General features: G+C 42.9%; 4 non-coding genes across 4 annotated transcripts; all 4 read right to left on the bottom strand.

Annotated features, from left to right (window-relative positions):
- Nucleotides 1–675: 675 nt before the first annotated feature.
- Nucleotides 676–757, bottom strand: Trnas-gcu. The gene has a single exon. It is a non-coding gene; the product is annotated as a tRNA-Ser (tRNA).
- An 822-nt stretch (nt 758–1,579) lies between these two features.
- On the bottom strand, nt 1,580–1,661 carry Trnas-gcu. Its single transcript has one exon. It is a non-coding gene; the product is annotated as a tRNA-Ser (tRNA).
- An 822-nt stretch (nt 1,662–2,483) lies between these two features.
- On the bottom strand, nt 2,484–2,565 carry Trnas-gcu. The gene has a single exon. It is a non-coding gene; the product is annotated as a tRNA-Ser (tRNA).
- Nucleotides 2,566–13,970: 11,405 nt separating this feature from the next.
- On the bottom strand, nt 13,971–14,052 carry Trnas-gcu. The gene has a single exon. It is a non-coding gene; the product is annotated as a tRNA-Ser (tRNA).
- Nucleotides 14,053–27,704: the final 13,652 nt, after the last annotated feature.

The raw sequence follows: 27,704 nt of genomic DNA, 5'->3' as shown, positions 1-27,704 counted from the left end.
CATCGTACTGTGGCTGGTGTTAACGCTGTAATGCCCTGCTGCAGTGCAGCTGACCAAGCTCCCACTCATGAATCATTTAATGATGGCATCTGTCCACGTCGGTATCCCATCGGAGGAAAGTAGTCGGCCCACTTACTTACTGCAGAAATAAGCACCGAATCGTCGTGTAGCGTTGTCTAATGCAAATGAGAAATGTCCTGTGCATTAGGTATAACGACTAGTGGAACTACGCGATTATCTCGATTCGCAACAATTATTTGCCACCTTCGATGACCTCATCGCTGATGTTGCTTTCAAGTTTCTTTCGAAGAGCAAACCACGTTCTTCGTAGCCGAATTGTGAGACCAGAGGCTCCTGCTGTTGGCTACAGTTGGGGGTATTATAGGCTCGATACGTTAAAATGACTGCAAGAAGTAAGCACTTAAATATGAATGAGAACGCACCGTTCCCAAACACCACCATGGTGCCAAACTTCGATTCGTTTTTAGATCTTGAGATGGTGTTTGATTCGAAAGACGTACGCTATCGAATGTTGTGTCCTTCCAATCGGTAGGCGGTTTAGTTTCGTATTTCTTACAGATGCTATCTGCCACATACACGTTCCGTTGCTACTACTGAGTGGCGTTTCGCATGTAGAAGGTGTGATCCGAAATGGGTGCTTAACGTGAAATTCTTCGACGAGGATAGGGTTCGAACCCACGCGTGCAGAGCACATTGGATTAGCAGTCCAACGCCTTAACCACTCGGCCACCTCGTCTGACGCATCGGAAACTGCGTCCCTCGCTAGTCCTTACGGAAAGAAGTCGTTTGTCGATTCGAAAACACATCGTACTGTGGCTGGTGTTAACGCTGTAATGCCCTGCTGCAGTGCAGCTGACCAAGCTCCCACTCATGAATCATTTAATGATGGCATCTGTCCACGTCGGTATCCCATCGGAGGAAAGTAGTCGGCCCACTTACTTACTGCAGAAATAAGCACCGAATCGTCGTGTAGCGTTGTCTAATGCAAATGAGAAATGTCCTGTGCATTAGGTATAACGACTAGTGGAACTACGCGATTATCTCGATTCGCAACAATTATTTGTCACCTTCGATGACCTCATCGCTGATGTTGCTTTCAAGTTTCTTTCGAAGAGCAAACCACGTTCTTCGTAGCCGAATTGTGAGACCAGAGGCTCCTGCTGTTGGCGATGGAGCCAGGCCCTATCAGATCGCTTCCGTGTATGGCGGCCGGACGGAAAGCAAACTGTCGAAAGACGACAGTTGTGCTACAGTTGGGGGTATTATAGGCTCGATACGTTAAAATGACTGCAAGAAGTAAGCACTTAAATATGAATGAGAACGCACCGTTCCCAAACACCACCATGGTGCCAAACTTCGATTCGTTTTTAGATCTTGAGATGGTGTTTGATTCGAAAGACGTACGCTATCGAATGTTGTGTCCTTCCAATCGGTAGGCGGTTTTGTTTCGTATTTCTTACAGATGCTATCTGCCACATACACGTTCCGTTGCTACTACTGAGTGGCGTTTCGCATGTAGAAGGTGTGATCCGAAATGGGTGCTTAACGTAAAATTCTTCGACGAGGATGGGATTCGAACCCACGCGTGCAGAGCACATTGGATTAGCAGTCCAACGCCTTAACAACTCAGCCACCTCGTCTGACGCATCGGAAACTGCGTCCCTCGCTAGTCCTTACGGAAAGAAGTCGTTTGTCGATTCGAAAACGCATCGTACTGTGGCTGGTGTTAACGCTGTAATGCCCTGCTGCAGTGCAGCTGACCAAGCTCCCACTCATGAATCATTTAATGATGGCATCTGTCCACGTCGGTATCCCATCGGAGGAAAGTAGTCGGCCCACTTACTTACTGCAGAAATAAGCACCGAATCGTCGTGTAGCGTTGTCTAATGCAAATGAGAGATGTCCTGTGCATTAGGTATAACGACTAGTGGAACTACGCGATTATCTCGATACGCAACAATTATTTGTCACCTTCGATGACCTCATCGCTGATGTTGCTTTCAAGTTTATTTCGAAGAGCAAACCACGTTCTTCGTAGCCGAATTGTGAGACCAGAGGCTCCTGCTGCTGGCGATGGAGCCAGGCCCTATCAGATCGCTTCCGTGTATGGCGGCCGGACGGAAAGCAAACTGTCGAAAGGCTACAGTTGTGCTACAGTTGGGGGTATTATAGGCTCGATACGTTAAAATGACTGCAAGAAGTAAGCACTTAAATATGAATGAGAACGCACCGTTCCCAAACACCACCATGGTGCCAAACTTCGATTCGTTTTTAGATCTTGAGATGGTGTTTGATTCGAAAGACGTACGCTATCGAATGTTGTGTCCTTCCAATTGGTAGGCGGTTTAGTTTCGTCTTTCTTACAGATGCTATCTGTCACATACACGTTCCGTTGCTACCACTGAGTGGCGTTTCGCATGTAGAAGGTGTGATCCGAAATGGGTGCTTAACGTAAAATTCTTCGACGAGGATGGGATTCGAACCCACGCGTGCAGAGCACATTGGATTAGCAGTCCAACGCCTTAACCACTCGGCCACCTCGTCTGACGCATCGGAAACTGCGTCCCTCGCTAGTCCTTACGGAAAGAAGTCATTTGTCGATTCGAAAACGCATCGTACTGTGGCTGGTGTTAACGCTGTAATGCCCTGCTGCAGTGCAGCTGACCAAGCTCCCACTCATGAATCATTTAATGATGGCATCTGTCCACGTCGGTATCCCATCGGAGGAAAGTAGTCGGCCCACTTACTTACTGCAGAAATAAGCACCGAATCGTCGTGTAGCGTTGTCTAATGCAAATGAGAAATGTCCTGTGCATTAGGTATAACGACTAGTGGAACTACGCGATTATCTCGATTCGCAACAATTATTTGTCACCTTCGATGACCTCATCGCTGATGTTGCTTTCAAGTTTCTTTCGAAGAGCAAACCACGTTCTTCGTAGCCGAATTGTGAGACCAGAGGCTCCTGCTGTTGGCGATGGAGCCAGGCCCTATCAGATCGCTTCCGTGTATGGCGGCCGGACGGAAAGCAAACTGTCGAAAGGCGACAGTTGTGCTACAGTTGGGGGTATTATAGGCTTGTAACGCCGGAAATGCATATCCTCCTATCTCCATCTATTGTACTATTATTTTTTTTCCTTGTTTTGTTACCTCAAGATATGACATTTCTGTCTCTTTATATGTTGTAATTGTTTTACTGTTTGTATATATATATTTATGCACTCATGTCGATGTATAATTGGTTTGTTTCGTAAATATTATTTGTATTTTTACGCTGGGTCTTGCCTAGGGAAAACTGCTATCGAACGATTACATCGATAGGTCGTGTGAAGAATCAAAGTGTGTAGGATCTTTGGTGGTGTTAACTCTGCCGCGTGGAGCGCGGGCAGGGCAGTGAGAGTCTGGCTGGAGTAGCGAGTGGAGCAGGTGTGTTGTGAGAAGCTCCCGCGAGTTGCCGCGCTTTCGGGGTTTGGCAGCATGTAATTGCGCTCGACTCGCGATGATAGTTTCTGACATGGTGTCGCGGACGGGAAGCATTAGCTGGCGCACATCAAGAGCCCGTTTCGCCTGGTGACCGTGTCGAGAAGAAGGCGCGCCAACATCCAGCTTCTGCAACAGCGACGGCCGACAATGAGTGACTGTCGCCACCTCCTCGATCGACGGCTTCAAACCTTCAATCAACCAACAAGGAAGACTAAAAGCACGTAAAGTTTCAGAACTGTATGGCAGACCTCAGCTTTTCAAATTGTTCCATTTGCCTCGCAAAATTACAGCAACTTAGCATGAACCTTTGTTGCTCATTGTCCCAATTGCATTGCCAAGCAGGGTCCCTTCCTTTTCCGAAATGAACCCGAGTGTCGTTGAAATTCAAACGCCAGCATTAAAATAATATGATTAGATTTCACTGCTTTAATTTCAAAGTTCAGTTAAAGTCTCAGAGCTGGCTACAATAGTTAGATTACACAAGCACAAATTAAGAGTGCGAGTTTTGTTACCGTATTTTAGCTTACCTGTGACTGCAGCTCAGCTTGGTACGTACTAAATTTTACTATTGTTAATTGTTCAGAATCATTTAATTCAAGTTCAAAGTTAAATCTCTTGTTTCTAAATTGCGTAGAGTCAAGTTGCTTTTGAAATGATTGTTGAGGTAGTCCAAGACTAACCGTATTTTACTGGATTTCGATGTGCTTCAGAAAGAAAGCTTCTTATTAATTTCAGTCACTAAATTAACTTTCAGTTTTCTGGTTTTATTAATTCTTCTGCTAAATTAAGTCAGAGTGTAGCGAAATTTATTACTTCTGACAAACTTTCAGTTTTCACACTACACGTGTCAACCTTCAGTTGCCACGCTTCTAGTGCTAATTATATGTGTAATAACCTTACTTTTTCAGTTACTATAGTAATTGTCCTTAGGACTGGCGACCGTGATTTCCTCCAAATCTCAAATATCTAATTACCGCTAGTTAATTGTTAACGTAACGGCCGCACATTTACTTTCTTTATTAACTTTATCCCTTTTCAAAATTAATTTCCACCAATTTCATTTGCATTTTTCCTTTCATTTAGATGTAACCCTTTCCTCCCTCTTTACCGACAGGTTAACTTCGGTGACGATTGCTTTTCCCAAATTTCCATTAGGTACACGCGGTTTAATTTTTCACTGTCTTTAAGGTCGATAAGTGAGGGGGGAGGTTACACGTGGCGACCTGGTGACAGGACAATCTTCAAATTTGAGGTTGTTCTGGACACGAATTTTGCATTGTACAAATCTCGTAACAAAGTACTGGTTACGAAATGGTCGATACGTCAGCGAGAATATTCGTGTGAGGAATCCTAATTAGAGTTGAGATTTTGCATTTATATTGAAAATTATTAAAATGAGTGAAGGCAACAATTACCAAAATTTGGTAGACTTAGATACGGAACGATCGGTCGAACAGTGGGAAACGCGCACCGCGGTACCCATTGTTCAGGGACAGGCGGCTAGCATGAAAGACGCGACCGCCGAAACGCAACAAAGAGCAGAAATGGAATTCCACACTTTAGAAAATGTTTCGGAGTCGGAAGTGAAAATCAAATGCGAATCCCTTGATGACGAATACGGGGGGACAATTAAAGAGGAAGCCGCTACGGAAGTAAAACCGGTAGTTTCCGGGAATTTAACTGATTTATTGAATGTTTTGATTAACGAAATCAAGAGTCAATCGGCCAAGCAAGAAGCTCAGTCTGAAAAAATTGAACGAAAGCTAGACAGTCACAACAAAGCTATTAATGTTGTTAACAACAATGTTGGAATTGTTAACACAAAAGTTGATAAAATCAAAGAAGATATTGTTGTGATTAATAGCGAAATCGGTAATCTTAAACAGGAAATGATAGGCGTTCAGGCGGAAATTGCGAGCATAAATACTCGTTTTTATTCCGAAATTAGCAGAATCGAGAAAAGTGTAGGAGAATCAGTTGCTCCGATCATCGAGAATAAGGTGACGGAACAAATTCAATTAGTGAAAAAAGAGGATCAAAAGAAGGTGGAAACTTTAAAGGCTTTAGTATCCGAAGTAGACACCAAAGTGACGAAGCAGGCTAACACCTGCGAAGAGAAAAAGAGGGAAGTGGAAACGCTTGCGACAACCACTTGCCAAGTGATTACGAGGGTGTCGGAATTAGAAAGGAAACTTGACGAAAAACAGAGCTATGTGCCAATCTGTGCACATAGTTCGGAGTTGTTGACGAAAGAGGAGCGGTTCGACCCCTTGAAAAAAGGCGGTATACACCCGACGGATTTCATTAAAAATTGTGAAAGAGTTTTACCCAGATCATGGACTGATGAGAGAAAAATTAATGCGATTATTGATGTGTTGGCTGGTGATGCCAAGCGTTGGGGCTTAAAGCTCAACATTACGGACCTGACTTTTGACGAATTTAAAAATTTGTTTCTGGCTGAATACTGGTCAGAGCAAAAACAGCAAAGTGTCTGGCGCGAATTTGTCGTATCGAGGCCTTTCGATGCGAATTCGCGCGGTTCGATGAAGGAGTTTTGTGAGGGCTGGATCCGCAAGTTGGAATACTTGCGTGATCGCCGCACGGAATCCGAAATAGTCTGGGAACTCTACAAAAAGCTTCCAGATGATACAGAACGCTACGTAGGGAGCAATCACAGGACTATCAATGATTTCCTGGGAAGAGTTGAGGACGAGGACAATTGGCGCAATAATCGCGACAGTGGTAGAGGCCGTGGTAACAACAACGGGTACCACAGCAACCACAACAACGATAACCATGGGAATAATGCATACCGCAACCATGGCAGCAATAACAATAATGGTTCGGACCGTAATAACAAACGATACAATGCAAATAATAACAGGAATGACGGAAACCAGTATCATACGAACGTGATACGGGCTTCACAGAATAGTAATAACGCCAGAGGGTGTGATCAGCCGCCCCAGCAGCATCCGAGGAGCGTATCTGCTGGGACGAGACAGGGAAACCATTAGCCGCGCCGGTGAGGGGCCGACCGGGCGTGGAGAAATTTTGGCGGCCCAATAACAGTAGAAAACCCAGGTGTCGTCGGTATGAAAATTCCGTGTGGAATAATCAACGGCGGGAGAGTGTGCCAGTGTTAAGAGAAAGGAGTGCGCCCACAAGTAGTAGATCAGCTGTATACACGGCAGTAGAAGGTACATTCACTGTCTGTGAGAACAATTTAAGTAGTGTTCCGGAAATCGATTATAAGGTGCCAGCTGTAATACCCACAGCGGAACTGGAGATTGAGTTTAAGAATGATTCGCAATTGTTGAGAGAAGCACAGATGTCGGATAAAACGTCCGTCATCGAGCGAGGGGATGCAGAGAGGGATGAGGTCTGGTTAAGGCAGTTCGGTCGCTTATACGACGAACTAAGAGATTATAGGGGCCTGTACGGGAGAAGTATTTATGGAGAGCGCGGGCAGAATTTGCCGCGTCTCGTCCCACAGGAAGATAGTATTTGTAAAGTGTTGGAAAGTTCTGGCCCTAACCGGCAGACTTTACCAGAAATAGTTGATGTTAATGGGGAGCACGAGCAAGATTCGTCGTGTTTCGTCCCGCAGGAGTTGGATGTTGAAGGAGTAACGGAAAGTTCTGGCCCTAACCGGCAGACTTTACCGAAAGTTATAGTGGTAGAAGTAGCCGACCCATCCGACGCAAACCTCCAGTTTAAACATTGCGAGAGTATTAAGGGGAAAGATTACGAAAATTTTAGTGATAGCCGGACACAATTGGTAGAAAAGCACATAGATTTCAGCGTGTATGAGGTTAGAGCTGACGTTATGCGGTCAGACGGTAGCAGTGTGGGTTGCGCAGATCCAGAGGAAGTAATTTCAGATGCGACTGGGCACATTCCTCCAGGTAGATTGGCAGATGAGATCAATCTGATTAAAGAGGAATCAACGAAGGTGACAATTAGTGAATTGATAGCAAAGCAACACTCACTAGTTGACGAGTTACAGGAAAAGGTTTCGGTATTGGAGGCGAAGCTACAGACTAAGCCTCAGGACAAACGTGTTGAAATTAAAACTGTATGTGAACAGAGGCTGAAAAAGCCGCCAGATAAGCCGAATTTAGGATCAAAGCCGGATGGTTTTTTCTGGAATGACCTGGATATAGACGAGGATTTACTGTGGGAAAATAATGAAACAGTCGAGGACAAGTGTAGACAGATAGTAGTGTCTGTTAATATGCACGACCTACAACTAAACGTGTTGATTGACACCGGTGCAGAATTGAGTGCTGTATCTGGGAAAATATTTGAGTTACTGAAAGACAGACCCGGCATCGTAGTTATGCCAGTAACAGGAGTGAAAATTATCGGTGCTACTGGGAAGGCCAGTAAACCGGTCACAAAACAGATTTTTGTCCACTTCGAGATATGTGGGGCACGATTTGAACAAGAGTTTGTAGTCGTGCCAGACTTAACTACGGAAGTAATTATCGGATTAGATTGGCTATTAAAGTACCGTGCAGTGATTAACTACGAAAGCAAAACTTTGACATGTATGTCACTAGATAAAACGATAGTAGTTAGCTTTGACGAGGCAGGAGACGGTGTGCATAGGCAATACCAGCCTATACACATTGTTAACTGGCCGAATGGTATTGATGTAGGTATGAATTTGAACTACTGTAATGTGAGGAATCTCGGCATTGACAATAGTGTAGAAACTGAATTGGAAAGTATTGTAGACGGTATGTCAAACGTAACACACGAACAAAGACGAGGCCTGTATGAAGTGATGATGAGGAATAAGAGTGTGTTTTCAGACAAACCGGGTCTTGTGGAAGGATATAAATGCAAGTTGCATGTAATTCCGCACGAACCATTCTTCGTGAGACCGTATGCTATACCGCTGTCCAAAAAGGAAGCAGTGCAACGGGAGATAGATAAGATGATCGAATGGGGAGTGATTGAAAGAAGTACAAGTCCATACAATAACGGTTTGGTCATTGTAGCAAAACGGGATGGTAGTGTGCGTATCGTGATTGACGCACGCACGTTGAATAGGGTCGTTCAACGTGAAACAGACAGACCAGAGAGTATGGAGGAGATTTTGCAACGTTTTCATGACGTTAAGTTCATGACTAGCCTCGATCTGACAGCTAGTTACTGGCAAATAGAACTCGAAGAAGAATCTAGGCCATACACCGCCTTCTTGTTTGCGGGCAGGTGTTATCAGTATAGAGTACTGCCGTTTGGACTTAATATATCTGTGTCCGTATTCATCAGGGCCCTAGATAAAGTGCTAGGACCGGCTTTGAGTTCAAGATTAACTGTATATGTTGACGACCTATTGTTGGCCAATGCCACTTGGCATGACCATTGTGACCTGTTAGATGAAGTTTTTAGAGCATTGCGCCGTGGCTAAAGAAATGCGAATTTGTGAAGCAGGAACTGAAATTTTTAGGGCATGTAATTACCACTGCTGGTATTACGAAAGACCCAGAGAAACTAGAGGCAATAAGGAATTGTCCTCCACCCAAGTCTAGGAAACAGTTAAAAAGTTTTCTAGGGCTCACAGGATTTTACCGTAAATTTGTAAAAGGACAAGTGTTTAATGATGAAAATATGAATAACCTCTTACGCAAAAATGTTCCGTTTGTGTGGACTGACGGGTGTCAGACCGCTTTCGAGAGATTAAAAGACGAGTTGTTAAGATCTAACATACTATTTCATCCTGATTTATCGCTACCCTTCCATCTGGGAACGGATTCGTCGAATTACGGGGTGGGGGTAGAACTGTTCCAAGAAGTTGGTAAAGGAGAGGATAAGGAACACCGGACGATAGCGTTCGCGAGTCGAACTTTATCAAAAAGTGAGCGAAACTACACGATTTCTGAGAAAGAGTGTCTCGCTATCGTGTGGGGATTCAAGAAGTTCAAGGGTTACCTATGGGACCGTAAGGTGATTATTCATACGGACCATAAGGCGCTCACTTATCTGAAGGATTGTAAACTACTTCACGAAAGACTGACTAGGTGGTCGCTGTATTTACAGCAATTTAACTATGACATCTGTTACGTAAAAGGGACCGACAATTGCGTAGCGGATGCGCTGTCGCGGTTGCCCGAGTCTAATCAAGGTCTATTGAAAGATGAGGCAGATGGAGTGGTCAAATTGTACTATTTTAAAGAAGTTGAGGGACGTAAATTAATAATGAACATCTGTAAGAATCTACGTCGTCATCAGAACGAGGATGGTTGTTTAAATATGGTGAAAACCCGATATGATGAAAAGAGTCCAGAAGGAGAGAAATTAAGGAAGTATTACAAGATATACGATCATATCTTGTACATACGTAAGGGTGAAGATAGTAATATTTGGCGGGTATGCTGGCCCACCAAATACGTCACGGAAATAATAGACTACTACCATTTGGCGTATGGTCACTGTGGACCAAAGAAATGTACGGAAAAGCTGAGTGAAGTAGTGCATTTCAACAACATGTTAAAACGAGTTACTGACAGAGTGAAAACTTGCGATTTATGTCAGAAGGTGAAGGTTACCAACTGTACGAGTCGTGGTCCTATGCAAAGTATAAGGCCTAACGACACCTTTGAGTTACTGTGCGTGGACTTGTACGGACCTTTGCCCAAGTCATCAGGAAACTTTGCCTACATTTTAGTAGTGCTAGAAGCTTTTTCCAAGTTCATCAAACTATACCCGATTAGGAAAGCTACAGGCAAAGCGGTCTATAGCAAGCTGGTGAACGATTATTTTGTTCATATTGGTAAGCCCAAGGCGATTCTATCAGACAATGGGGCACAATTTACTTCTAAGTTGTGGAATGAAGGCATGGAAAGTAATGGGGTCGAGGTGATCCATATTTCAGCTTATTGTCCGGCTGGGAATCCCGCTGAGAGGTATATGCGCGAGCTAGGCCGACTGTGCCGTACCTATTGCCATCACAACCATAGGGCATGGGGCAAATATGTAGCAGTATTTGAGAGAATTATGAACACCTTGAGACATGAATCTACGGGATTTTCTCCAGAGGAAATCCTGTTGGATGACAGAAGTAAAAGTTTAGTGGAAGAGATAATCAAATTCCCTCCACGGATTGACATTAGTATTGGTGTGAAAAAAGATCGTTTGCGAGAAGTAATGAAGCTTAAAGCCGATGCTCGCATTCGTCGTCATGACGCTAAAGCGCGTTTTGCTAAGTTTGCGATCGGAGACTTAGTACTTGTAAAAGCTCATGAGAAATCGAGCGAGATAGACAATGAAATCTCTAAATTTAAGTTTGTTTATAATGGACCATATAAAGTCATTGGTATACCTCACACAAATGCTTATTGCTTAGAGTATCCAAGCTCTGGAAAGCTATTAGGTATTCGAAATATAGTAGATTTGAAATTGTACCAACCTAGGATCGATTAATACCACACAATGGGTAATTTGTACAATATGTAAATATAGAGTGTAAGATTTAAGGTTTGCTGGATTGCCATGCTTTTGACTGACCAAGGTCATTAAAGAAGTTGTAATTAATAAGTAATTAATTTTGATTAATCAATTTAATTTTAATCAATTTAATCATGATCTAATCAACTGAAAAATCCAAGCTGCTAGTTTAAGTTTTCAGCTGAGTCACAGTAGATTAAGGAATGTAAATATGATTTTGTAAATAACTGTAAGATTTCATAAATATGTGATTTACTAGTCATTGCCGATGTACTTAGACGCTGTTTTAAGTTTCAGGCTAGTACATGCGTGTGATGATGGACAGTGTTGAGTTATCCACTGTGATAGTATTAAGGGACTCCTTGAGATTACTCGGGAGTGAGTTTTTCCTAAAGAATTCAGTGAAACGGACGTTCTGGAAACGCCGTCATAAGGGCGAGTGAGATCAAGCGTGCCGCACACGCGGGCTCAACAATACTGGCGAGGCGAGCCGCTGTCGGCTCTTGTGCCGCTGTTGGCTCTTGTGCCGCTGTCGGCATCCTTTGTACTCGCGAGTACGGAATGTGGAGTTGCTTTTCTTCCCGGACAGCTGATGTGAAAGGATTCTGCTGTCAATATTTATGTTTTATTTTATCTGCTGTATATTATTTTCTTGTTTAGCGTTAATTGGACATGACGAGAATATTAATTATGAAAGGGTTATGTAAAAATGTGTATTCTATGTAATTAATTATTAATTTGCGTATTTTCATCTACCTGTTTTTATGACCATGTACTCTGATTAATTTTGTAAATAGTATTCCATTTCTTGATACTGTTGGGAATTTTGACAATTTTAGAATAGCTAAACCATTTTCTACGTTTTCTATGAATTTTAATATGTTGTCAACCTGTTTTATTTTGATCAAGATGACAGAGTGGAATAAGATTAGGAGTGTCTCCACTCAATTATTATGGTCTAAAAATTGATTTATGATTAATTAGACGAATGCTAAATTTTGTTGATGTTTTGAGCATATGCATTTCCGTTGTTTCTTTTTTGGGACATTTTCTGAGTCTGTTTACGTTACACGAACATCCTCAGACAATGTGGGGCACGTGTAACGCCGGAAATGCATATCCTCCTATCTCCATCTATTGTACTATTATTTTTTTTCCTTGTTTTGTTACCTCAAGATATGACATTTCTGTCTCTTTATATATTGTAATTGTTTTACTGTTTGTATATATATATTTATGCACTCATGTCGATGTATAATTGGTTTGTTTCGTAAATATTATTTGTATTTTTACGCTGGGTCTTGCCTAGGGAAAACTGCTATCGAACGATTACATCGATAGGTCGTGTGAAGAATCAAAGTGTGTAGGATCTTTGGTAGTGTTAACTCTGCCGCGTGGAGCGCGGGCAGGGCAGTGAGAGTCTGGCTGGAGTAGCGAGTGGAGCAGGTGTGTTGTGAGAAGCTCCCGCGAGTTGCCGCGCTTTCGGGGTTTGGCAGCATGTAATTGCGCTCGACTCGCGATGATAGTTTCTGACATGGTGTCGCGGACGGGAAGCATTAGCTGGCGCACATCAAGAGCCCGTTTCGCCTGGTGACCGTGTCGAGAAGAAGGCGCGCCAACATCCAGCTTCTGCAACAGCGACGGCCGACAATGAGTGACTGTCGCCACCTCCTCGATCGACGGCTTCAAACCTTCAATCAACCAACAAGGAAGACTAAAAGCACGTAAAGTTTCAGAACTGTATGGCAGACCTCAGCTTTTCAAATTGTTCCATTTGCCTCGCAAAATTACAGCAACTTAGCATGAACCTTTGTTGCTCATTGTCCCAATTGCATTGCCAAGCAGGGTCCCTTCCTTTTCCGAAATGAACCCGAGTGTCGTTGAAATTCAAACGCCAGCATTAAAATAATATGATTAGATTTCACTGCTTTAATTTCAAAGTTCAGTTAAAGTCTCAGAGCTGGCTACAATAGTTAGATTACACAAGCACAAATTAAGAGTGCGAGTTTTGTTACCGTATTTTAGCTTACCTGTGACTGCAGCTCAGCTTGGTACGTACTAAATTTTACTATTGTTAATTGTTCAGAATCATTTAATTCAAGTTCAAAGTTAAATCTCTTGTTTCTAAATTGCGTAGAGTCAAGTTGCTTTTGAAATGATTGTTGAGGTAGTCCAAGACTAACCGTATTTTACTGGATTTCGATGTGCTTCAGAAAGAAAGCTTCTTATTAATTTCAGTCACTAAATTAACTTTCAGTTTTCTGGTTTTATTAATTCTTCTGCTAAATTAAGTCAGAGTGTAGCGAAATTTATTACTTCTGACAAACTTTCAGTTTTCACACTACACGTGTCAACCTTCAGTTGCCACGCTTCTAGTGCTAATTATATGTGTAATAACCTTACTTTTTCAGTTACTATAGTAATTGTCCTTAGGACTGGCGACCGTGATTTCCTCCAAATCTCAAATATCTAATTACCGCTAGTTAATTGTTAACGTAACGGCCGCACATTTACTTTCTTTATTAACTTTATCCCTTTTCAAAATTAATTTCCACCAATTTCATTTGCATTTTTCCTTTCATTTAGATGTAACCCTTTCCTCCCTCTTTACCGACAGGTTAACTTCGGTGACGATTGCTTTTCCCAAATTTCCATTAGGTACACGCGGTTTAATTTTTCACTGTCTTTAAGGTCGATAAGTGAGGGGGGAGGTTACAGGCTCGATACGTTAAAATGACTGCAAGAAGTAAGCACTTAAATATGAATGAGAACGCACCGTTCCCAAACACCACCATGGTGCCAAACTTCGATTCGTTTTTAGATCTTGAGATGGTGTTTGATTCGAAAGACGTACGCTATCGAATGTTGTGTCCTTCCAATTGGTAGGCGGTTTAGTTTCGTATTTCTTACAGATGCTATCTGCCATATACACGTTCCGTTGCTACTACTGAGTGGCGTTTCGCATGTAGAAGGTGTGATCCGAAATGGGTGCTTAACGTAAAATTCTTCGACGAGGATGGGATTCGAACCCACGCGTGCAGAGCACATTGGATTAGCAGTCCAACGCCTTAACCACTCGGCCACCTCGTCTGACTCATCGGAAACTGCGTCCCTCGCTAGTCCTTACGGAAAGAAGTCGTTTGTCGATTCGAAAACGCATCGTACTGTGGCTGGTGTTAACGCTGTAATGCCCTGCTGCAGTGCAGCTGACCAAGCTCCCACTCATGAATCGTTTAATGATGGCATCTGTCCACGTCGGTATCCCATCGGAGGAAAGTAGTCGGCCCACTTACTTACTGCAGAAATAAGCACCGAATCGTCGTGTAGCGTTGTCTAATGCAAATGAGAAATGTCCTGTGCATTAGGTATAACGACTAGTGGAACTACGCGATTATCTCGATTCGCAACAATTATTTGTCACCTTCGATGACCTCATCGCTGATGTTGCTTTCAAGTTTCTTTCGAAGAGCAAACCACGTTCTTCGTAGCCGAATTGTGAGACCAGAGGCTCCTGCTGTTGGCGATGGAGACAGGCCCTATCAGATCGCTTCCGCGTATGGCGGCCGGACGGAAAGCAAACTGTCGAAAGGCGACAGTTGTGCTACAGTTGGGGGTATTATAGGCTCGATACGTTAAAATGACTGCAAGAAGTAAGCACTTAAATATGAATGAGAACGCACCGTTCCCAAACACCACCATGGTGCCAAACTTCGATTCGTTTTTAGATCTTGAGATGGTGTTTGATTCGAAAGACGTACGCTATCGAATGTTGTGTCCTTCCAATTGGTAGGCGGTTTAGTTTCGTATTTCTTACAGATGCTATCTTACACATACACGTTCCGTTGCTACTACTGAGTGGCGTTTCGTATGTAGAAGGTGTGATCCGAAATGGGTGCTTAACGTAAAATTCTTCGACGAGGATGGGATTCGAACCCACGCGTGCAGAGCACATTGGATTAGCAGTCCAACGCCTTAACCACTTTTTTTTTTTTTTTTTTTTTTTATTTAGGGCCTCCCTTCTCCCCTCACAGCCCTTCCAAACGCTCACCTTGCTTTGCCTTCTTCGGCTAGCCTCTTTGCTTTTGTCGTTTTTATTATTATTATCATTATTATTATGAGTCCATCCTTCTACCAACTTTTTTTTACTTTTTTTGTTGTATGTACATTTTTATGTTTTTGATACCAAGTCCTCATTTTTCTTACTTTTTGCGAGTGCTCGGCCACTTTTTTCTTTTTTTGTATCTTTTTGTTTTATTTTATGTTTTTTTTGTTTTTTTTATTTTTTTATTTTTTTTTTATTTCGGCTTCTCAATTTTTTTTTTCTGTAAGCTGGATGTCTAATTTACCTTAGCTAACAGAAATGTGAAATAAATATTTCATCTTAATATGAATTAAAGGTAATGAATCTTCCTCTTGCTAATTGAAAGATAAGTATATTAAAATAAACTGATACGTGAAGTCTCTCATCTTCATAAGGAAAACATAAAATCTTGCAACCCCTTGAAGAACTTTTTTTTTTAGAACTTAAAACTTCTCCGCGTATGGCATAAGATAATTAAAAAAAATACAATACATAAAACTTGATGTCTAATTTCTTCATGAGGATATAGTCCTGTGCGTCTTGCCGCGGGCTTGATTTCTTTTCTGCAGTGTCTCGTAAAAGGATCGAAGACATTCCGGTTCCAGGCATCTGTAATCGTGCAAGGCTGACATCTCTGAATTCCGTACCAATCTTAATCTGTCTATTGTTCTCTGTTTAATTTTATTCCATGATTCTATTTAGGAAGCATGCGTAATTTTTTTTGTAGTCTTTTGTCCACATGAGATGCTGGTGCTGAGTCGTTAGATACACCCAATAGCCTTCTTTGCTTGTATTTTCTGCCTTCAAGATATAGTGCACAGTGTGCCCTTTTAGCCAGTTAACAGCATTTCTTTTCGTATCAGGGTATGGCACTGCGTCTGGAGTCAGAAAATCTGCGGCGGTGAAAACGGTTGGAGATGTTCTGTTAACGGTCGCTAATTTCTCCTTAACTATATGCCATATGTCTCTTACTCTTTCACACACGAATCGGTGTTCTTCAGTGTCAAGAAGGTTACACGACGCGCACAAGGGCGAATTTGTGAGATGTATAGCGTGCAATTTGGAATTAGTTGAAATTTTCCTGTTGACTGCATTATGCCAAGTTGCTTTCACCTTAGAGGGTAAGTTCCGATCGTGGATATTTTTCCAAATTGCAGACCAGTCTTTGTGGGGGTATTTTCTTTCAATAATATTTCCTTCCTTAGCTTCCATCAAATATGTATAGATGTCCTTTACTCTCTTCAACTGCTGTGCTGAGAGCCTCGAGGAGATATAACTGTACTCTACGAGAAAAGTTTTCAGGTGACAAAGACCAGCTGGTATATGCTTCACATCTATTGGCGGCTGCATGCTTGTTGGAGCAATTTCATTCAGCAAGTGGGCCGTTAAGCTGTCGGGCATCTGTTTCCATTGCTTGCACATTCGACACACATATAACGCTCGTGACCTGTAACTGACATCAACAAGGTTTAAACCTCCTTTCCTTGTCGGGAGTGTTAGTGTATTGAACTTCACTTTGAAAATGTTGCCTTGGCATACAAAGCTTCCTATCGCGGATAAAATTCTTCTGGCTGTTTCTAATGGCATCGGAAAAGCTTGGACAACATAGTTAAGTTTGGATGTTATATACACATTTACTAGTTTGATTTTCTGTATCTCGTCCAGTTGCCTCATACTGTTTCCTTGTACAGATGCTCGTATGCTTGCAAGTAGGTTTTTATAATTGACGGCAATAGTGTGTTGGATGTTGTTCCTAAATTCAATACCCAAACATTTCAATGTGGATACTTCCGTCAATTGTCCCCGATTTTGCATGGATATTCCTCTGCCTAGGTTCATGATGCCTGACTTCCTTTTATGCAGTTTGGCGCCAGAAGCAAGTTCATATGTGTGTACAATCTGAAGAGCTTTCGCCACTTCATCTTCATTTATAACCAGGACGCCCACATCATCTGCGTAGGCGTTGCACACTATTTTCTTGCCGTTTATACACAATCCTTGCAGGTGATGCGTGAGTGTCGCGAGGAGAGGTTCTATTGCTATTGCGAAAAGGGCCATTGACATTGGGCAACCTTGACGTACGGATCCAGTCAATTCAATCTCTCTACTTAGTTGTCCGTTTATCATTACTCGTGCTACACTGTTTTTCAGAATTTGTTGAATAATCCTCACGAATCGTGGTGGGAATCCCATTACTTCCATGATACCAAGAAGATACTTATGATCGACCCTGTCAAACGCCTTCTCGAAGTCTAATGACACTAAAGCACATTTTATGCGGCATACATTTGCGGTTGATATTATATCCCTATATTCGCATATATTCTGATAGATGTTTCTGTCTTTGCCTACACATGTTTGGTACGTGCCAGTTACAGAGTTAATAACCATTTTTATTCTTCTTGCTAATACGCGGGCCATAATTTTGTAATCACTGTTGAGTAAAGTTACTGGGCGAAGGTTTTCAATCGCTTTGCTAAGTGAGTTCTTAGGAATTGGAACAATGATCCCTTCAGGAAATTCTTTGGGAGCGGCAACAGTGCCACTCATGATTTCGTTGTACATACATAGCAACTTGCTTTTCATTTGTGGCCAGAACACTTGGTAGAATTCCACGGGGATACCGTCAGGTCCTGGAGACTTATTTTTAGGACTCTGTGCTATTGCGTCTTTCAATTCGTCCTCTTCTATTTCGGCCATGAGATTTTCTATTTGCTCTGTACTAATTCGTCCTGATACGTTTCTAACAAGATCACGCCGCGCCTCGTCGACGGTAGGTTTGGTGGACATCATATCTGAGATATATTTATGAACAGCGTTTTGAATTTCATGCTGTTTTGTGTGCCTGGTCCCATCAGGTAACATAACTTCTGTCAGTATTTTTCTGTTTCCTCTCTTATTCTCGCGCATTACATGGTACATAGCCGTTTCTTCCCCTTCTACAACGTTGTGTAGTCTCGCTCTGACTTTAAAACCTTCTGACTGTCGCCGCTTCAGCGCCAAAAGTTTTGCTTTGACTTTCTGAATCCGGCTAAAGTTCTCCATTAGTCGTGTGTCCAAGGTGTACAGGTCCCTAAGGCAGCTAAAATAAAATTCAGTCGTCTTTTTAATCCAGAAACTTTTCTGTCGCGAGTAATCCATCAGCAGTCTTCTTATTTTAGGCTTCGCACATTGTAACCACCAAGCTATGGCAGAACTGTATCGCGGGAATCGTTTCTCGCATTCTTGCCACACATTAGTAAATGCTACGCGACATTCCTCATCTTGGAGATGTGTAATGTTGAGTTTCCATATGCCCCTCGCTCGGTAAGTCTCTTGTTTTTCCAAATTTACTGTGGTGATGTACGCGGCATGGTCAGAAAACATAGTGGGCCAGACCTCAGACTGGAGTACATGGTTCTTAAGGTTGGACGACACGTAAATTCTGTCTAGCCTGCTTGCTGAGTGACTGTTAAAATATGTGAAACCGGCCTGTGCGCCATGGGTATGTTCCCAGGTATCGGTTAACTGCATTTGGTGGACTATTCTTTCCAGTTCTACGGACTTGTTGAAATTCGGTGTCTGGTCTTTCGGGCTAAGTACAGAATTAAAATCGCCGGCTAGGATTATATAATCTTGACGTGTACCGAAGAGATGAACGATTTCCCTTCTAAAAAAATCCGCTCTAGCACGCCTGTGATTGTTGCCTGACGGTGCATAAACGTTGATGATGCGGGCATTGTTAACAGTCACTGCAACCCCTCTGCTGTTTTCAAGTTTTGCTATTTGTGTGACACGGATGCCTTCTTTCGTGAGAATTGCGGTTCCCAGCTCTGCACCGATACCGGGGTTTATTGTGGCGTTGTATCCACGTATTTTTTCTAATTTAATATCTGTTACTTCCTGGAACAGTAGTATATCAACGTCAGCTGCGTATAGAAAGTCTTGGAGATGTTGTCAATGCAGGGAGGAGCGTATCTTATTAATGTTCAACGTAGCGATTTTGTAGGCTTGCGCTGCGTTCATATTGTCCTATTCATTACCGAAGTCAGTATTCGTCATACGAAGTGCTGTCGGAGGAAAATCCTTTTTCACATGTATGTTCCGGCAATGATGTATTCATCGTGTTCAGTTGATCTCTTGGGACAGAAGTCTGTTCCGTTCCTCCAGTTTCGTTCAATTCTTCATCTTGATGCATTTCATCCGATTCATCAGCCCAGGTTTTGTGTTGATTAGCTTTCGATGTCACTTTTTCTGCATTTCTAGTATCAGGGAAAACCTTGTCTGCATCGAAATTTACTATCAGCTTCAACCTCTCGTTTGACGACTGGTCCGTTGACATGGGGCATGGTGTATTTGATTTAGCTTGCAAGGGGTCAGGTGCCTGCATACTCAGAACCGGATTACGATGTTGTTCTTCATGCAGTTTGTTGCTAATCTGCTTTGCTTTTTCTCGCAAAGGGGGTGCCAGTTGTTCAGCTCCCTTATGAGCTAGTCTCCTCTTTTTGTGTTTCCTTGGAGGACTGACTCTTGGGGAGGTTTCATCGTTTTCCATTACATCTTGGGTTTCTTGCGCTCGGTCCTGTTCTCTGGCAAGTGATGGGTTGGTTTCCTTATGGTTTTCTGGAGACTGCTCATTCTGAAGGACTATAACCGGTTCAGGAGTTTGTTCTATTTGAACAGAGATATTTGGTTCTTTTTCTTGACACTCTGGCTGTGTTGTCACCGTCGAGTCGCTAACTTGCATTATCACTTCATTGTCGCGAGCTGCATCTTCCTCGATAGCGTCCCGAGTAGCGTCAGGAGCGTCACGCGTATGGAGTTGTCCAGCGGCTGCCGCTGCTTAAGTTAAAGGCAACGTTGACATGGCCGGGGGTCTCACTGCTTCGCCCGCAGGTAGCTGGGCCACTCGGCGTTGTATACACTGCGAGCGGACATGGCCTGTGCTGCCGCAAGACGCGCAGGTTCTTGGCTGCCCATCATATATGACTATAGCCCGATAGCCACAAACATTTATATACGAGGGTATGTGCTTGTGTAAATCCACTCGCAGTTGCCTGATACCATTCAAGACGGTGAACTTGTGAGCAGGAGACCACTTTTCTGCAAAATTGCTAATTATTCTCCCATAAGGAGCTATCACGGAGTTGATCTGCTCAGCGGTGATTTCAAATGGTAGCTCAAAGATACGGACAGTTCTTAATCCAAAGCCAGCATGCGTAACACGAACTGCACTAACATTGCCATCGTGATGTTTGAACTTAAATGTTCCGCCACTAGATTCAACAATTTTGTCACACAATTCCGTGTTTTTAAGCTTGACATACACAATACTACTCACAATTGAAAGGTGAATACCTATAATATCCTCAAAAGAAATTTTCACAACTTCTTCTAACCATGTCTCAATTTCGAACGAATTCGGTCTCTGCCCTTTCTGGTCAAAAACAAATTTCAATGTGTCTCTCCTATTAGGCTGATCCATCTCTCCTTCTAATGTGAATCCATCAAGAGTCTCAAATAACGCAGTAACTACTGCAACAGGCGCTTGACTTACCGAGCGGAGCGCAGCAGACCGCAGCGCACAGCACACGCCGTAGGTCCGCACACCACGGCCGCCAAAAGCCGACTGCCCACTCGGCCACCTCGTCTGACACATCGGAAACTGCGTCCCTGGCTAGTCCTTACGGAAAGAAGTCGTTTGTCGATTCGAAAACGCATCGTACTGTGGCTGGTGTTAACGCTGTAATGCCCTGCTGCAGTGCAGCTGACCAAGCTCCCACTCATGAATCATTTAATGATGGCATCTGTCCACGTCGGTATCCCATCGGAGGAAAGTAGTCGGCCCACTTACTTACTGCAGAAATAAGCACCGAATCGTCGTGTAGCGTTGTCTAATGCAAATGAGAGATGTCCTGTGCATTAGGTATAACGACTAGTGGAACTACGCGATTATCTCGACTCGCAACAATTATTTGTCACCTTCGATGACCTCATCGCTGATGTTGCTTTCAAGTTTCTTTCGAAGAGCAAACCACGTTCTTCGTAGCCGAATTGTGAGACCAGAGGCTCCTGCTGTTGGCGATGGAGCCAGGCCCTATCAGATCGCTTCCGTGTATGGCGGCCGGACGGAAAGCGAACTGTCGAAAGGCGACAGTTGTGCTACAGTTGGGGGTATTATAGGCTCGATACGTTAAAATGACTGCAAGAAGTAAGCACTTAAATATGAATGAGAACGCACCGTTCCCAAACACCACCATGGTGCCAAACTTCGATTCGTTTTTAGATCTTGAGATGGTGTTTGATTCGAAAGACGTACGCTATCGAATGTTGTGTCCTTCCAATTGGTAGGGTGTTTAGTTTCGTATTTCTTACAGATGCTATCTGCCACATACACGTTCCGTTGCTACTACTGAGTGGCGTTTCGCATGTAGAAGGTGTGATCCGAAATGGGTGCTTAACGTAAAATTCTTCGACGAGGATGGGATTCGAACCCACGCGTGCAGAGCACATTGGATTAGCAGTCCAACGCCTTAACCACTTTTTTTTTTTTTTTTTTTTTTTTTATTTAGGGCCTCTCTTCTCCCCTCACAGCCCTTCCAAACGCTCACCTTGCTTTGCCTTCTTCGGCTAGCCTCTTTGCTTTTGTCGTTTTTATTATTATTATCATTATTATTATGAGTCCATCCTTCTACCAACTTTTTTTTACTTTTTTTGTTGTATGTACATTTTTATGTTTTTGATACCAAGTCCTCATTTTTCTTACTTTTTGCGAGTGCTCGGCCACTTTTTTCTTTTTTTGTATCTTTTTGTTTTATTTTATGTTTTTTTTGTTTTTTTTATTTTTTTATTTTTTTTTTATTTCGGCTTCTCAATTTTTTTTTTCTGTAAGCTGGATGTCTAATTTACCTTAGCTAACAGAAATGTGAAATAAATATTTCATCTTAATATGAATTAAAGGTAATGAATCTTCCTCTTGCTAATTGAAAGATAAGTATATTAAAATAAACTGATACGTGAAGTCTCTCATCTTCATAAGGAAAACATAAAATCTTGCAACCCCTTGAAGAACTTTTTTTTTTAGAACTTAAAACTTCTCCGCGTATGGCATAAGATAATTAAAAAAAATACAATACATAAAACTTGATGTCTAATTTCTTCATGAGGATATAGTCCTGTGCGTCTTGCCGCGGGCTTGATTTCTTTTCTGCAGTGTCTCGTAAAATGATCGAAGACATTCCGGTTCCAGGCATCTGTAATCGTGCAAGGCTGACATCTCTGAATTCCGTACCAATCTTAATCTGTCTATTGTTCTCTGTTTAATTTTATTCCATGATTCTATTTAGGAAGCATGCGTAATTTTTTTTGTAGTCTTTTGTCCACATGAGATGCTGGTGCTGAGTCGTTAGATACACCCAATAGCCTTCTTTGCTTGTATTTTCTGCCTTCAAGATATAGTGCACAGTGTGCCCTTTTAGCCAGTTAACAGCATTTCTTTTCGTATCAGGGTATGGCACTGCGTCTGGAGTCAGAAAATCTGCGGCGGTGAAAACGGTTGGAGATGTTCTGTTAACGGTCGCTAATTTCTCCTTAACTATATGCCATATGTCTCTTACTCTTTCACACACGAATCGGTGTTCTTCAGTGTCAAGAAGGTTACACGACGCGCACAAGGGCGAATTTGTGAGATGTATAGCGTGCAATTTGGAATTAGTTGAAATTTTCCTGTTGACTGCATTATACCAAGTTGCTTTCACCTTAGAGGGTAAGTTCCGATCGTGGATATTTTTCCAAATTGCAGACCAGTCTTTGTGGGGGTATTTTCTTCCAATAATATTTCCTTCCTTAGCTTCCATCAAATATGTATAGATGTCCTTTACTCTCTTCAACTGCTGTGCTGAGAGCCTCGAGGAGATATAACTGTACTCTACGAGAAAAGTTTTCAGGTGACAAAGACCAGCTGGTATATGCTTCACATCTATTGGCGGCTGCATGCTTGTTGGAGCAATTTCATTCAGCAAGTGGGCCGTTAAGCTGTCGGGCATCTGTTTCCATTGCTTGCACATTCGACACACATATAACGCTCGTGACCTGTAACTGACATCAACAAGGTTTAAACCTCCTTTCCTTGTCGGGAGTGTTAGTGTATTGAACTTCACTTTGAAAATGTTGCCTTGGCATACAAAGCTTCCTATCGCGGATAAAATTCTTCTGGCTGTTTCTAATGGCATCGGAAAAGCTTGGACAACATAGTTAAGTTTGGATGTTATATACACATTTACTAGTTTGATTTTCTGTATCTCGTCCAGTTGCCTCATACTGTTTCCTTGTACAGATGCTCGTATGCTTGCAAGTAGGTTTTTATAATTGACGGCAATAGTGTGTTGGATGTTGTTCCTAAATTCAATACCCAAACATTTCAATGTGGATACTTCCGTCAATTGTCCCCGATTTTGCATGGATATTCCTCTGCCTAGGTTCATGATGCCTGACTTCCTTTTATGTAGTTTGGCGCCAGAAGCAAGTTCATATGTGTGTACAATCTGAAGAGCTTTCGCCACTTCATCTTCATTTATAACCAGGACGCCCACATCATCTGCGTAGGCGTTGCACACTATTTTCTTGCCGTTTATACACAATCCTTGCAGGTGATGCGTGAGTGTCGCGAGGAGAGGTTCTATTGCTATTGCGAAAAGGGCCATTGACATTGGGCAACCTTGACGTACGGATCCAGTCAATTCAATCTCTCTACTTAGTTGTCCGTTTATCATTATTCGTGCTACACTGTTTTTCAGAATTTGTTGAATAATCCTCACGAATCGTGGTGGGAATCCCATTACTTCCATGATACCAAGAAGATACTTATGATCGACCCTGTCAAACGCCTTCTCGAAGTCTAATGACACTAAAGCACATTTTATGCGGCATACATTTGCGGTTGATATTATATCCCTATATTCGCATATATTCTGATAGATGTTTCTGTCTTTGCCTACACATGTTTGGTACGTGCCAGTTACAGAGTTAATAACCATTTTTATTCTTCTTGCTAATACGCGGGCCATAATTTTGTAATCACTGTTGAGTAAAGTTACTGGGCGAAGGTTTTCAATCGCTTTGCTAAGTGAGTTCTTAGGAATTGGAACAATGATCCCTTCAGGAAATTCTTTGGGAGCGGCAACAGTGCCACTCATGATTTCGTTGTACATACATAGCAACTTGCTTTTCATTTGTGGCCAGAACACTTGGTAGAATTCCACGGGGATACCGTCAGGTCCTGGAGACTTATTTTTAGGACTCTGTGCTATTGCGTCTTTCAATTCGTCCTCTTCTATTTCGGCCATGAGATTTTCTATTTGCTCTGTACTAATTCGTCCTGATACGTTTCTAACAAGATCACGCCGCGCCTCGTCGACGGTAGGTTTGGTGGACATCATATCTGAGATATATTTATGAACAGCATTTTGAATTTCATGCTGTTTTGTGTGCCTGGTCCCATCAGGTAACATAACTTCTGTCAGTATTTTTCTGTTTCCTCTCTTATTCTCGCGCATTACATGGTACATAGCCGTTTCTTCCCCTTCTACAACGTTGTGTAGTCTCGCTCTGACTTTAAAACCTTCTGACTGTCGCCGCTTCAGCGCCAAAAGTTTTGCTTTGACTTTCTGAATCCGGCTAAAGTTCTCCATTAGTCGTGTGTCCAAGGTGTACAGGTCCCTAAGGCAGCTAAAATAAAATTCAGTCGTCTTTTTAATCCAGAAACTTTTCTGTCGCGAGTAATCCATCAGCAGTCTTCTTATTTTAGGCTTCGCACATTGTAACCACCAAGCTATGGCAGAACTGTATCGCGGGAATCGTTTCTCGCATTCTTGCCACACATTAGTAAATGCTACGCGACATTCCTCATCTTGGAGATGTGTAATGTTGAGTTTCCATATGCCCCTCGCTCGGTAAGTCTCTTGTTTTTCCAAATTTACTGTGGTGATGTACGCGGCATGGTCAGAAAACATAGTGGGCCAGACCTCAGACTGGAGTACATGGTTCTTAAGGTTGGACGACACGTAAATTCTGTCTAGCCTGCTTGCTGAGTGACTGTTAAAATATGTGAAACCGGCCTGTGCGCCATGGGTATGTTCCCAGGTATCGGTTAACTGCATTTGGTGGACTATTCTTTCCAGTTCTACGGACTTGTTGAAATTCGGTGTCTGGTCTTTCGGGCTAAGTACAGAATTAAAATCGCCGGCTAGGATTATATAATCTTGACGTGTACCGAAGAGATGAACGATTTCCCTTCTAAAAAAATCCGCTCTAGCACGCCTGTGATTGTTGCCTGACGGTGCATAAACGTTGATGATGCGGGCATTGTTAACAGTCACTGCAACCCCTCTGCTGTTTTCAAGTTTTGCTATTTGTGTGACACGGATGCCTTCTTTCGTGAGAATTGCGGTTCCCAGCTCTGCACCGATACCGGGGTTTATTGTGGCGTTGTATCCACGTATCTTTTCTAATTTAATATCTGTTACTTCCTGGAACAGTAGTATATCAACGTCAGCTGCGTATAGAAAGTCTTGGAGATGTTGTCAATGCAGGGAGGAGCGTATCTTATTAATGTTCAACGTAGCGATTTTGTAGGCTTGCGCTGCGTTCATATTGTCCTATTCATTACCGAAGTCAGTATTCGTCATACGAAGTGCTGTCGGAGGAAAATCCTTTTTCACATGTATGTTCCGGCAATGATGTATTCATCGTGTTCAGTTGATCTCTTGGGACAGAAGTCTGTTCCGTTCCTCCAGTTTCGTTCAATTCTTCATCTTGATGCATTTCATCCGATTCATCAGCCCAGGTTTTGTGTTGATTAGCTTTCGATGTCTCTTTTTCTGCATTTCTAGTATCAGGGAAAACCTTGTCTGCATCGAAATTTACTATCAGCTTCAACCTCTCGTTTGACGACTGGTCCGTTGACATGGGGCATGGTGTATTTGATTTAGCTTGCAAGGGGTCAGGTGCCTGCATACTCAGAACCGGATTACGATGTTGTTCTTCATGCAGTTTGTTGCTAATCTGCTTTGCTTTTTCTCGCAAAGGGGGTGCCAGTTGTTCAGCTCCCTTATGAGCTAGTCTCCTCTTTTTGTGTTTCCTTGGAGGACTGACTCTTGGGGAGGTTTCATCGTTTTCCATTACATCTTGGGTTTCTTGCGCTCGGTCCTGTTCTCTGGCAAGTGATGGGTTGGTTTCCTTATGGTTTTCTGGAGACTGCTCATTCTGAAGGACTATAACCGGTTCAGGAGTTTGTTCTATTTGAACAGAGATATTTGGTTCTTTTTCTTGACACTCTGGCTGTGTTGTCACCGTCGAGTCGCTAACTTCCATTATCACTTCAATGTCGCGAGCTGCATCTTCCTCGATAGCGTCCCGAGTAGCGTCAGGAGCGTCACGCGTATGGAGTTGTCCAGCGGCTGCCGCTGCTTAAGTTAAAGGCAACGTTGACATGGCCGGGGGTCTCACTGCTTCGCCCGCAGGTAGCTGGGCCACTCGGCGTTGTATACACTGCGAGCGGACATGGCCTGTGCTGCCGCAAGACGCGCAGGTTCTTGGCTGCCCATCATATATGACTATAGCCCGATAGCCACAAACATTTATATACGAGGGTATGTGCTTGTGTAAATCCACTCGCAGTTGCCTGATACCATTCAAGACGGTGAACTTGTGAGCAGGAGACCACTTTTCTGCAAAATTGCTAATTATTCTCCCATAAGGAGCTATCACGGAGTTGATCTGCTCAGCGGTGATTTCAAATGGTAGCTCAAAGATACGGACAGTTCTTAATCCAAAGCCAGCATGCGTAACACGAACTGCACTAACATTGCCATCGTGATGTTTGAACTTAAATGTTCCGCCACTAGATTCAACAATTTTGTCACACAATTCCGTGTTTTTAAGCTTGACATACACAATACTACTCACAATTGAAAGGTGAATACCTATAATATCCTCAAAAGAAATTTTCACAACTTCTTCTAACCATGTCTCAATTTCGAACGAATTCGGTCTCTGCCCTTTCTGGTCAAAAACAAATTTCAATGTGTCTCTCCTATTAGGCTGATCCATCTCTCCTTCTAATATGAATCCATCAAGAGTCTCAAATAACGCAGTAACTACTGCAACAGGCGCTTGACTTACCGAGCGGAGCGCAGCAGACCGCAGCGCACAGCACACGCCGTAGGTCCGCACACCACGGCCGCCAAAAGCCGACTGCCCACTCGGCCACCTCGTCTGACGCATCGGAAACTGCGTCCCTGGCTAGTCCTTACGGAAAGAAGTCGTTTGTCGATTCGAAAACGCATCGTACTGTGGCTGGTGTTAACGCTGTAATGCCCTGCTGCAGTGCAGCTGACCAAGCTCCCACTCATGAATCATTTAATGATGGCATCTGTCCACGTCGGTATCCCATCGGAGGAAAGTAGTCGGCCCACTTACTTACTGCAGAAATAAGCACCGAATCGTCGTGTAGCGTTGTCTAATGCAAATGAGAAATGTCCTGTGCATTAGGTATAACGACTAGTGGAACTACGCGATTATCTCGATTCGCAACAATTATTTGTCACCTTCGATGACCTCATCGCTGATGTTGCTTTCAAGTTTCTTTCGAAGAGCAAACCACGTTCTTCGTAGCCGAATTGTG

Source organism: Schistocerca americana, chromosome 2, assembly GCF_021461395.2.
Source record: "Schistocerca americana isolate TAMUIC-IGC-003095 chromosome 2, iqSchAmer2.1, whole genome shotgun sequence".
NCBI lineage: Eukaryota > Metazoa > Arthropoda > Insecta > Orthoptera > Acrididae > Schistocerca > Schistocerca americana.
This window is presented reverse-complemented; position numbering and strand designations above follow the sequence as displayed.